The sequence below is a fragment of the Arvicanthis niloticus genome, chromosome 6 (genome assembly GCF_011762505.2).
Source record: "Arvicanthis niloticus isolate mArvNil1 chromosome 6, mArvNil1.pat.X, whole genome shotgun sequence".
In the NCBI taxonomy this organism is placed as follows: domain Eukaryota; kingdom Metazoa; phylum Chordata; class Mammalia; order Rodentia; family Muridae; genus Arvicanthis; species Arvicanthis niloticus.
The window spans coordinates 14404219-14417482 of record NC_047663.1 but is presented as its reverse complement, the minus strand read 5'-3'; the positions used below and the strand labels follow the sequence as shown (position 1 = coordinate 14417482).

Sequence of the window (13264 nt, the reverse complement as noted above, 5' to 3'; positions counted from 1 at the left end):
CATCATTCAGGAGTTCACTCCCAGGGCAGTGTCTTGTACCTCACCTTGAAATGACAAACTTGAATCCTCACTTTAACAAGATTCCCAGGTGACCCCGGTGTATATTCTGGCCCAAGAAGCAATCACATGGGAATCAACAAATGATTACAAAGAAAAACCACTCTCTTCTCACCGAGGAACAAGCTCTCAGATGCGGCTGGTCGTCCAAAGCCGCTACATCTCAGTTCAAGAAGTCATCATCTATGCTGATGAGAAAGGTCAGGAGTCTGAGCCTGCTGCAGTGTGTCTCCCTCCCTATCTTCCTGACAAAGTAAATGTCTTGTCATCAGAGGCCTTTAACTAGTGGCATACTACTGATATACACCCAGCCCTCTAATCCATTAGGAGGCTCTCTAATCCAGAGGTTCTCATACTATGGCCCCTGGACCATCACTTAGTGAATCAGAATCTCTGGGAGGGGCTGGCAGATGTTTACCAAGCCTTTAGGTGATTCCATGGTATGTAAATGTCAAAAAAATTTTTTATATCACCAGGGTTATGGCTTGATAATCCAGATTATCAACATAGATTGATTATGAAGAACTACAGAAGAAATTTAGAAGTTCCTGGAGCTGGCAATGGGCAGGAAACAGAGGAAGGATGGAGACACATGCAAAGAATGTTGGGTCTTTGGACACAGGTGTGGCAGTGTGTCACTACAAGCAGACATCAAAGTCAAGCATTGTCCACACTAGCTTGGTGTTCCATGGAGTGCTATTCCTGCTGGCTGACAGCCTTCTGTCTTTCTCACCCAGCAGTTGTAGCATCAGAATGTGACTGTGGACACTGCATTCAAATGGTCTGAGCAAAGTGTGGGTCAGGTGAGGTCTGCAGGCCACAGAGAAGCAGAGGCTGTCTTCCCACAGTGCACCTGGGCTCCCTAGGCATTCCTTCTGTAAGATTCTATTTAACCCCACCCAGCTTGAGGGCTGAGAGCATAGACTATGCAGGCCAAAAGCTCGACTATCAAACTTACCCTTCATGATATAACCCTGAGCCTTAGGGATAGAGTTCTCAAGCCCATTTATTTAACTAGAAAAGTGAATTGGGCCATAATTCTGGTGAGATAAACTTTCAAGAAAAAGGAAATGGAATAATGTATATAAAGTATGTTATATAGCCAGCCAACTTGTAAAGAAGAGAGATTGCATTGTGTGAATGTTCACTGCATCTCAACTTTGTTTTTGTTTTTTTTTTGAGTCAGGATTTCTCTATGTAGTTAGTCAGCTGTTCTGGAACTCACTCTATAGACCAGACCTGCAACTCTTCCTGTGTACCCCTTCAGACTCATGACCACCTGCTCTTTATTTTTACACACACACACACACACACACACACACACACACACACACACATACACACACACACACGTGTACACATGTCTATATAATATAGCCTATTGAATCCATTTACTGTTGTGTGGACCTGTATGTTAGGGGCTGACCACTTGGGACTACATTACTTCTCATGGGGCTCTTCAGTAGGGAAGACTGACTGGCTCTTAGAAGCCATCAACTGCCTGTACCTTTTCATCTAGGGGTGGAGCCTGTGAGAGTTTTACACATCCACATCGGAATATCTTTTTTTTTTTTTTTTTTTTTTTTTTTTTTTTTTTTTTTTTTTTTTTTGGTTTTTCGAGACAGGGTTTCTCTGTGTAGCCCTGGCTGTCCTGGAACTCACTCTGTAGACCAGGCTGGCCTCGAACTCAGAAATCCGCCTGCCTCTGCCTCCCAAGTGCTGGGATTAAAGGCGTGCGCCACCACCGCCCGCACATCGGAATATCAACTGGTGTCATCATGCAGGTCTTGTTTAGGTCTTGTTAATGTTCCACAGGTGCACCTCCCTTTCATCTCTCGAAGTCACTGTCTCACAGCAGACAGTGCTCCAGCTCCTCTTCCTCAATGTTTCCTGAGCCAGGCACGGCGTCTTAGACTTGTGGCCACAAACCATTGAAAAAACTTGAATGGAATCAGAGCTCTTCCAGGTCTCAGCCACTTGAGAATGCACCTGAGAATCCAAGATTTAATTAATGCAGTACTAGAGGTCTAATCCCCAGTGACCCCAGTGACACCAGACTCCAGCGTCACAAAAGATAAAAGATGCCAGGTAAGAATGGGATTCTCCTGCAAGCAATGCAAAGGGGCCACAGGCCTTTCTCAACTCTAGAGGGAGAATCTGAGAATGCTTAGTGTCGGACACTGGAGGCTACAGAAGGTCATATCCCAGAAGGGAATGAAGAGTCTTATCAGGGCCATGGAGAGTTCCAGGTTTGCCTCCTGCCAGTAACTTCTATATTTTCCATTCACAGACAGGCAGTGAATGGACTCACTTAAAGCTGGTCTTTTCTGAATGGTGATGAGCTGGGATCTTGATAGGATTTAATACTCTGGTTTCCTGCTGAGATACTATCATCTAAGCTGAAAATAAAAAGAGTTATCAATTCCAAATGTCACTGAAGCAGACAGTCCAAATTTCAATTTCCTATTGCAGTGGAGAACAGTGTCCTGTTACTCATTGCAGGCAGGACACGTGAACTGGGACCAACTTGGGGGTCCATCTGCTCAGAATTCAGGATGCCCACGTATGCATTCTGGTTCTGCCCATTTGTGGCTATGGATAAGATATCAAACCCACTTGGTGGGTTAAGGCCCAGGCATTTAGGTTTTTCCAGGCTTCCCAGGTCAGTTTTCAGTGAAGCCATAGTCGGAAGGTTTGATGCTCCGGGGCTTAGCAGGTGTCCCCAAAGCACAGCCCTACCATCGGGTGTCCCCAGAGCACAGCTCCACTAGCACTTCTGGCATTGCATGCAGACTCTGATCATTACCCATAGCTTTATGTTTCCTCAAGGTATAGGAAGTGAGAAAGTGAGACTTTTGGCTTTAAATAGCTCTCATGAAATAGAGTGCAGTGAAAAATCTGTGTGGTGTGTTTCAAGCCAGACACAGTGGTGGTGGGGTGGCCTGCAGTCTCCTGGCTACAGAGAGGAAATTAAGTGTCGGCATGCTACGGCTGTTCTAGCCTCCCTCTGCATTACGAGGGAGATAAAAGGAGATGGAGACAGACTAGCTTCTTCATCATGTAACTTAACACGTTTAACACCAGTTCAGAACCTGCAGAAACCATTTCAAGTGCCACCAACAGTCTGTGTCCCCAGTGGTCCTCAAGTGCTGCCATCAATCTGTGTCCCCAGAGGTCCCTCTCCCACACACTGAAAGCACAGTGGGAAGGAATTTCACTCTGCAGTTGTTAGGGATGTAGAATGTTCTACAGCCTGAGTGATAGGTTCAAGGACAGTCTTAGCAAATACTCCAGGGCTCCTTTTTTGTCCTAACTCTCAACCAGAACCAGACTATTTTGAACCACAGAAAACAGAAAAGTGGCAAATCATGCTACTTTGGTAAATCAACTATAGAGAATTAAATTTCTTGTTTCTTTCCTGTATGTTTTCTTTCTTTCTGTATGTTGTTGTTTGCTCATTTCTGAGATAGAGTTAGGGTCTCACTATACAGACCTGACTGATCTAGAACTCACTATGTTGACTAGGCTGACCTTGAATTTACAGAGATCTGTGTCTTTGGGTGCTAAGATTAAAGGTGTGAACCACTACCTGGCTCAACTTAAGAAAGTCTGACTGAGAGCTGCAGAGATGGCTTAGCCAGTAAAGTGTCTGTTGTACTACCACAAAGAACTGAGTTCAATCCCCAACATCCATGGAAAAGCTAGGCATGGCAATTACCGGAACCGATAGCAGGCTGCTCACAGCCATCTAGACCTCTGGCTCTAGGAAGATCTGATTCCTCTGACCTCCATGGGACCTGAACTCACATGTTGACTTCTGAACTCCAGATACACAAAAACCCCTATGCCTAAGGCCTGCCATGCTAAGTCAGTTCCCAAAAGCAGTCCCCATACCTACAGTGCAGACAAACCTCTCCTCTGTGCATAACCTGCAGAATCACTAATGTCACACCATAGGGCCTGCACAAATCGGCCCAAAGCCCTGTTGAGGAACCATGTAAAAAAACCCGTTTCCTCAAAGCTCATTAACAGTTTTATAGCCATTAAAAGAAGGGTAAACTTGTTGAAGACACACATTCTGTGCTGTGGTATTCTGGCCATTTCAGAACAGAAAGTGTATTCTGTTACTCCAGGACATTAGTAGAAAAGCAAAATATTAATTGTATTCATACTTTTGCCTTCGAGATGGCTGTTCTGGAATTATAGGCTATCAAGTTCAACATTAAGAAAACCCAGCATGGGACAGAGGTTATATCATTTCTGGATAATGTAAGATATAGTTTCCAGATAAAGCATATTCAAATAAGTTTTTGAAGACTGAGATGCACCCATGTGAACTACCTGTTCCAGGTGGCTAAGTGAGCCCAGAACATAATCATTTTTACATAATCATTTAGAAGTTAGGAGAGTCCATCAGACTGGAGAACAGGGCAGCCATGCCAGACAGGGATCAGAGCCTTAAGCATCTATGATGACTAATGTTAATCTTTGAGTTGACAGAGTCTCTGGGCACGCCTATGCTATTATCTTAATTATGTTAAATGAGATGGGAAGCCCTGTGGATGTCACCATCCCCTGACTGGAACTCTGGACTGTGTGAATAAAGAAAGGGAATTGGGCACCTGGTTCAAGCTATGCTGTCTTGACTTACTACCATGATGGATTATCCCTTGAACTGTGAGCTAATAGAAACCCTTTTTTCCTTAAGTGGCTTTTGCCAGAATATTTTATCATAGTAGCAGGAAAAGAAATTAAGGCAGTGCCCCAGACAAATGAATGGAGTGACAGCCTCAGCCACAGGCCAGTAATGTTGCCCAGGTCCTGATGGACATGGGAAAAGTAGAGACAAGGACTTGGGCAAGCAGGTAGCATAGGTTATCACCAGGCTTTCTCTGATATAAGTATGTTGGTCCCCCAGAGACCTGAGTCCTATGAGGGTTTAATAAACATTGAAGAAGGTTTAGGGATCGATCAGATACAAGCTGCTTGAATGGCTGCCATGGTTGTGTTTGGCTTCCCATGGGCACTGTGACTGAGACCCCATGCTGGGGTTAAATATTTGCCTGTCACCATTAGCTTTTTGGCTTCAGACAAGTTTTCCAATATCTTGGACCGTTTATCTGTAAAGTAGGGATGGCAATGTTGCCCATCACACAGGGTAACTATGAAAACTGAATGCACTGATACATGTAAAATGATGCATGAACACCTGGACTAATGACAGTGGTACATGGTGTCACACTGCTACTGTTACTAACAGGAGTGCTGATGCTAAGTCAGTGTTTGCTGTCTGCATCACTGTCACCATGGCTATTGACACCACCAGCACCACCCAGTCCAGCCAGGGAAGCCAGGCTGCCTTCTCAGGATGAAGAAACAAAGTATAATGGAGGACTGGTTCCTCCAGAAGCCATGTGAGGCATGGTAAGGCATGCTTACAACCCAGTGCTATGGAGGGAGACACAGGAGGATACCTACATCTTGCCAGCAGGTGAGTCTCAGACCAACGGAAGGGTTTGTTTCAAAGAGGATGTAACCTCTGGAATGATACCCAAAGTTGACCTCCGGTCTCTTCATATACATGTACACTCATGCACACACATGCATAGGGATGAATGCCCCTCCTCTCCACCTAAGAATAGTAAAGAGACAGACATAGAATCCTGGAATTTCCAGACCACAGGGTAAAGCTGGAATAGTCAGTTCCCAAGTGTTCCAAAATAGTGTGAGATTTTTTTTAAAAAATGCAATTAATTCTTAATCCAGCAGAGAATGTTCCAGATGGCCTCTTAGTTCAGAGAGACTCTGTGTAGTATGAATTATGAAGTACAAAAGATGAAACCAACATTCATGAAAATACCAGCTAATATGGAGGCTAGATAGAGGCCAGCACCACAGAATGTACCCAGCATGTTCCCCTCGTCCATCTCCTGGTAACCCTGTGGATTTCAAGGGTTGCCAGGGGGTACTGTGTCTGGGAACAGGTCAGAGGAGGAGCATACAGAGGCTCCGGCAGATCCATCTACACACACACAAACTAGAGGCTTTGTGAAGCACACAGCTGCATCCTCCTGCCTGCAGTCTGGATGTGTCAGCATTGACCGGCAGTAACCCTGCCCATTCAGGGTTCAGAGCTACAGAGGGACATTGTTTGACTATGCACAAAAATCAACTGCCTCCAAGTTCAATGACAAGTCAGCCCTTTAAATGATCTGTTTTGCTTTGGAAAATAATTCTCTATTTTTGCTGCTTTTTTCCCCTTCTGAGAGCACCCTTGTTCATGGCTTCTGCTTACAAGCCAACAGAAGGGACAAAAGGCTCAAACCATGTAAAAGCCAGGATTGTTCTCTGTGAGCTGACCTGGTGGTGGCCTCCCACATCCATTCCTGCCCAACAGTTGAAAACAAGAACAAACAAATTCTATAACCCACTTGTCACTATGTGTAAGCAAAAGTCATGTTCTCTGACACAGCAGAAAAACAACAGTGAATTTTCTTTGCTTGAGGTGACCAACGGCAAAAGATAGGAATTTGAGATTTCAGAGGGTGGGAGTGGGCAGATGGATGCAGAAAATGGTGAAGTTTAGCATCCAAGGCCCACAGAGCCTTGGGTCATGTGACAACAGGTGAGAAGAGGGCCATAACCACCACATCCATGTATCACATCTTTGCAACAAAGGAGACATTCAGGAAATTAGCTATTCCAATGACAGCCAGACGCAAGACTATTCTTTCAAAAGCTGTGCACCTACAAACTGATTTCTTATGAAAATATGATCGCATTTGAATATAAATTTAATACCAGAGAAACTAGATGGGATTTCAGAGCTTGGGCAGAGCTGTGTGTAAGAGAGAAGAAGAGGAAGAGGGAGAATGGGGAAAAGGGAATGAGGAAAGAGAGAGAGAGAGAGAGAGAGAGAGAGAGAGAGAGAGAGAGAGAGCATGCACTTCTCTACTAAGCATGACCGATGAGCCATGTGGTACTGAGATTGAGGGTGAATGAAGGTCCTTGGTCCTCTAGTGTCCAAGAAGACAATAAACATCATGGTGGTCTCTGTAGTGTCTGCCTCAGAACCAGCAGCTCAGGGTCTGAATTAATAAAGACCCTGGTTTCACCAAGACACAACACAGATTAAGAGCATCCATCCAGTGGCATTGATAGCAGAGAGGTCACAAGGGAAGCCCTAGCCACTCTTGAAAAGACTCGTTTCCCCATAGACAAGTAGTGCCTAGGAGATATAGGGGCAAAAGATACTAGAGGGCTAGCATGTGCTTCCGTCAGAAACATGGAGGGAGGTGGAGATGGGAGGATCCCTGGGGCTTACAGGCCAGCCAGTTTAGCTAACTGGTGAGCTAGGACAGTGAGAGACCCTGACTCAAAATTAAGGAGGAGACACGCACCCCCCCCCTCCAACCTCATATGCTTTTGTGCTTGTTGGTGTTTTCCTGCTCCAGGACAAAGCCTCCTCCTTTAAGCACCTGATTTGGCCATGGTCTAGTTCCACAGGGCAAATATCCCTGCAATACCCACACCCACACTTCAGTTCCACCTAGGAACCATGAGCAAGCAGTGAACAAGATTAGGCACCACCGGGGCCATTCTTTATACTGTAGGAACACTCCAGAAACAGGAATTTTTAAGGAATGTGTGCCTAGGATCACCGGGAAGCAAAAGCTATCTTCTGCTCACAGGTAATAAATCTGTGTGCTTACAGAACTGGGTGCGAAGTTCAAAAGCACCCCGACTGGCCAATGGATGGGATCAGGACGGAAAAGGCTGGACAGCAAGCTCGGCACTTGAGGCTCCAGGACACCACAGAGCCCTCGGCTTTCCCAGCACATTTCTGGGAAGAACATGCTGTTCTTGAGGCTCGTTTGTGCCTTTACCTTGGGCTTCATCGGATGATGCTGAGGAGAAACTGTCTCTAAGGGGCTGCCAGTTCCAGCACGGAGCTGTGAGCCAGTTCCCTGCCAGGAGACAGAACTCCCCACAAATGCTAATGGGGAAACTGCGGAGTGACAGATTGCTTCCGGAACAGGATTTGCTGAATGCCCTTCCCATGTGATGCTTTGGGGGCGGTCCAGCTGTCTAGCAATAAGGCATGCAGGTTCCTGGTTCGGGGATTCTGACTCAGCCTCTCAAATGGTGCAAGAGGTTGAGCCTTGACATTGCTGGGGTGTGTCAGAGGTGATGGTGGACACGCCATAGTGGGACCCTGTGGCAGAACCAACCACAAAGCTATGGGCCATCAAGTGTGCACAGGAAGCTCCAGCAGCAGAAAGGATCTAGCAGGTTCCAGTTGGTACACATAGCAAGTTCTCGGGCTACAGTCCCCGAGGTACGCAGGCTTTAACTTAAGGTAGTAAGGCACCCCAAAACTCCCTGAGTCACTCTCCATCTTCTCTGTGTGTCTATGTGTGCAGAGTGTGGAGGACAGCCTTGGCTGTTGGTCCTCAGATGCCATCAACTTTGCTATTTTGAGACAGGTTTCTCATTAGCCTGGCGCTCACAAAATAAGCTAGGCCGGCCGGTGAGTCCCAAGGGTCCGCTTATATCAACCCCACCCCCAGCACTGAGACTATAAGCACTATAGTCTATAAGACTATGTTGTAGGGGATTGAACTCGGTCCTTATGCTTGCATGCTGTCACCCCAGCTCATTCTGTGTCTCCTTAAATCACAAATGTCTTAACGTAAAGTTACACTCTCCATGGCATTTGAAGACACTCCTAGGCCCTAGCTGAAGGATATCTGTAGACTGCACAGCACAGCTTTTTGGGACTGTGATAGCTGACTTCTCTCTTCACGTTGTGACATCGTGCAGATCGCTGTGACTGTAGAGCACATCATCCTCCCAGGTTGGCCTCCCTCTGCCTGGCAAATGGGGAGAGTCTCACACTACGGTCTAAATGCTTGTGACCCCCCCCACCCAATTAATATACTTTAATTTCTAGTCCCCAGGTGATGGCACTAAGAGGTGGATCTCAGAGAGATGATTAGGTCAGGAGGATGGGCCCCTCATGGATGAGATTTGTGCCCTTGTAAAGTAGGTTTTAGGGAGCTTGCTAGCTTTTCCCAGCATGTGAGGACCCAATGAGAAGGCATTATTTTAGGATCAGGAAATGGGTTCTCAGTGAATACGGCAGCTGCCTGTGCCTTAACCTTGATCTTCTCAGCCTGAATCACAAATTCTTGTTGCACATAAGCTATGGTACCATGTTACAGAGGCCTGGGTGGAGCAAAGCCACCTGGGAGTTGGGAGGGACCCAGACAATGGGGAACAAGAACCTACAGGGACTTAATGTTGGGTAGGAACTGCAAATGAGGGTGCTGGCCCTGTCCAGGGTGGTCACGTCACATTCTCCTTGGTGTGACCATGAGTCCTCCATGAACTGGCACCTAGGAGCAGTCAACTCGGTCCAGCATGAAGAGGCAAGTGATTCTCCAAGCAAGTGACAAGGCAGAGTTGACACTGGGTAGACTGCCAGAGAAATGCGTTGGACTATGTGATTGGAGGCAGGAAGAGATGGTGTTTTCCTCCCAGGAACAGAGTGCCACCGAGAGATTTCTCATCAGCACTCCAGTGGCATTTGAACTCTGTGCCTTGAGGGTTCTGATCTTGAAACTAAAAAAAAGAATAGGTTGATAACCAGAGTATCCCACCATTTACTTCAACAAATACCTTTGGTTTGCCTTTATGTATTTATTTACTTATTTTTGAGACATAATCTTGCTACATAGCCCAGGCTGGCCTTGAGCCCACCATCCTCCTACTCTGCCTTCCCATGGCTGGGTTTGCAAGCAGGTACGAACACATCATGCTGTTTCGAGATTTCTATGTAAATCTTCAGCATGCTCCACCCTCTGATTTACCAAGCCCACAGCAGTATAATTTCGGAGTCAACACTGGTTTCAACTCACTGGTTAAGGAAATCAAATGTTTTATCCCACCCAACCCATCATACACAGGACTTACATATAATTCCCAGAGACTCATGAGTTGCTCTCCTTGCTACTGTTTTTAAATACCTACCACCAAGCACAGCATCTTGCTATGTATGCAGAAGTTATCTGCCATACAGGAGAGTCTCTATATAACCCTTGCCCTGTGATTCTGGGTTCATGCTGTCCCACCCCTGGGCACACCCCACCTGGAGTACAACCCTGTACCTACCTCATATTTGTTTGTTCCTACTGTGGAAAAACAACCCTGTTCTCTGGTTTTCCAGCCTCCTGCTAGACCCGCCTATCAGATCTCTACAGGCTGACAGAAACACAGGGACAGGGACCAAACACTTCCTCCCCAGGCATCACCCTAGGGTCAACACAGGGCCAGGCAAAAGCCAGGCAGGCCAGATTCTTGTTGGCTGACAGCAGCTAGAGTGGGCAAGGCTTCTCAAGGCTCTCGCTTTGAGCTGCAGTTCACAGAACGTCCATTTGGAGGGACTCCAACACAAGGGAAAAACCAAACAGGCCTTTTCCAAGGAGACTACATTCAGGCCCAAAGGAGCCAAGTGGTTTCCCAGAAGACAGCAAATGATTTGAAGAGTCTATCTGAGTACTCAAAGACTAAGGGACATAGGATGTATTGCTAGTTTTCAGGAAAAAAAAAATATGCCATGCAGGGCTATTTGCTCTAAGTTTTCTAGGGCAATCATTACATGTGGAACTTCGCTGAGTTTCACCAAATGAGATGCAAAGGCATCTTCAGCACAGAACAATTTAGATTAGGCATCAACAGATGAGACGTGGGTCACTTGGTGGGTCTCAGCTGTCTGGCTTGCTGCGTTAGCTCTAATCACACTGCACCAAGCTTGCTGATGCTGTCCGTGGTCACGAGCACGGTCTCTGATTTGATCTCATTTGTGCTAATAAACAATGACTCACAAATTCTGTGATCCTAGTTTCCTTACTGCCAGAGTCAAGGGCAGGAAGAGTGAGCAACACTGAGAATACACCGCTCAGACACCACGTTCTCACCTTGCATGGCCACAAACCTGAATCCAAGGACTTAAGAAGTCCCTTGTTTAAAAACACATTCGTAGAATGTTCTGCTGTTTAAACTCACTACTTTGTCATAAGGGTGGATTTCTGCCCCAGTAAATGCAGTGTCCCCAAATGGTGAGCCAGCAACTGCTCAATCAAATTTAGCTAAACAAAGAATTTAATGAGTGTGGTATACATAGTCAGTGCATGCTCCCTCCCTCCCTCCCTCCCTCCCTCCCTCCCTCCCTCCCTCCCTCCCTCCATCTGTCCCTCTGTCCTTCTCCCCTCCCTTCCTCCCTCTCTCCTCCCTCTGTTTCTTTCTCTTTCTCCCCTCTCCCCTCTCCCTTTCTTCTCCTTTCTTCCTACTCTGTCTCCTTCTTTAATTTTGAGACAGAGATTTACAATATAGCCCTGTTTCCCTTTTAACATAGCCTCCTCTTGCATACCCTAAGTGCTTGCTTGGATGATAGATATGTTATCTGTTAATATTCTATAATTCCAAAGGAGATTACTGTGAGAAATATTTGCTAGTTGTGGAAAATAGATAAGATCTGAACATAAACACAGGGAAGCATTGATTTTAAGACATAATTACTTCTCATTGTAGAAGCAATGTATAGTCATTATAAAATATTTTAAATGCATAAAGTATAAAGGAGAAAATTAAAGCATATGCACTTCTACCAAAACAGAGGATTGATGTTGACATATTGTTACATTAACTAACGGTCGTTCTCCTGTAAAGACATCTATAGTGTAATATTGATCATCTGATTATAACATTGGGGATAGAGCCCAGGGCCTTGTATATACTCAGTAATCACAGTATCATTGAGCCATGTCTTTAGCCTGCAAGATTTATTTTCATAGAATTTATATAATTTTATGGTAGTTAAAAAGTCCATCTTAATAAAAGTTAACAAAGTATTTTCTTAAAAGCACATTTTTTTTTTAATGCCCAACATTCTATTTTGTAGCAAGGACTTTAAAATATGTTTGGCTGGACATTTACATGGTTTAAAAATTCCCCATCTTTGGATATAACAACTAATTGTCTTCATACTAAATTTCTGCTTTTCTTCTTAGGCTGCATTCTTAGGAGCAAAGTAAAAGATAAAAAACAAACAAACAAACAACAACAACAAAAAAACGAAACCTTGACAAACAGCTCCCCCAAAAGTTATATCAAAGTCCTACCAAAAAAAAATCACATTAAGGATAAAGTAAGAAAAATAAAGAAGAACATTGTAAGTCTCTCTCTCTCTCTCTCTCTCTCTCTCTCTCTCTCTCTCTCTTTCTCTATAGCTATTGAGTCACGTGAATTTCTTTTTCTCTGACTTAATTCCCGATTCCTATAGAGTAGTAAACAGGTTTCTAACTGGCTAGAGGGAGTGTTTGGGTGCACATGACAGTAGCCCTTCTCCCTGTTTGCCACACTGTGTTTAGATTTAATTCTGTGTGCTTCTAGAAACACACAGGAGCCTAACTTTTCACACAGTCAAAGCTACCAACATGTTTTCTTTCCTTTCTTCCATTTCTTTTAGGCTTAGAAAATCCTTGCCCTTCGTGAGGGTAGTTAAGTATTCGCCTGTGTTTTCTTTCATTATTTTGTTTCTTTTTTTATATTTAACTTCCAGAGCTACTTGAAATTTATTTTGGTGGAAAGCACAACGAGAGATCTCATTTTTTTTCTTCCAAACGTTTAGACAATTTCCCCAACAACGTCTGTGGAATGAACCCCACCTTTCTCGCCGGTTCCGGAGGCCTCTGTTTATTTACGAGCAGGCTCCAATTTCAGGGAATCTGCTTTATCACATTCAATGCCCTGTTATCCTGCAGCAGCCTACATTTTAAACTGTTTTAAGTTTCCAGCATATTTTATAATCCATCCAAGTGCTCGACACTGCTTCTCACAGAAGCTCTTTGTCCACTGTCTGAAACATCTCTCTGCTTCTTTACTCTCAGAGTTTATGGTTCTGTGTTGGTTGCAATTCTCATTGCTGTGACAAAATGCCTGACCAGAGCGGCTTTAACAAGCAGAGCATTTACTTTCGCTCATTGGCTTAGGGGTATATATAGTCCATCACCGTGGTGAAGTCTTGGAGCCGGGAGCCGGAGGCAGCTGGTCACAGGGCATCTGCAGCCAGGAAGCAGAGGGAGATGAATGCGGTGCTCGGCTTGCGTTCTCCTTTTTCTTTGGCTCAGTACACGTCTTTCCACTT

General features: G+C 45.1%; 1 protein-coding gene across 2 annotated transcripts in view; it reads right to left on the bottom strand.

The window, feature by feature from the left end:
• Positions 1 to 13264, bottom strand: part of Prkca (protein kinase C alpha) — a 398743-nt gene that overhangs the window by 78465 nt on the left and 307014 nt on the right. The gene's annotated exons all lie outside the window — the stretch shown is intronic.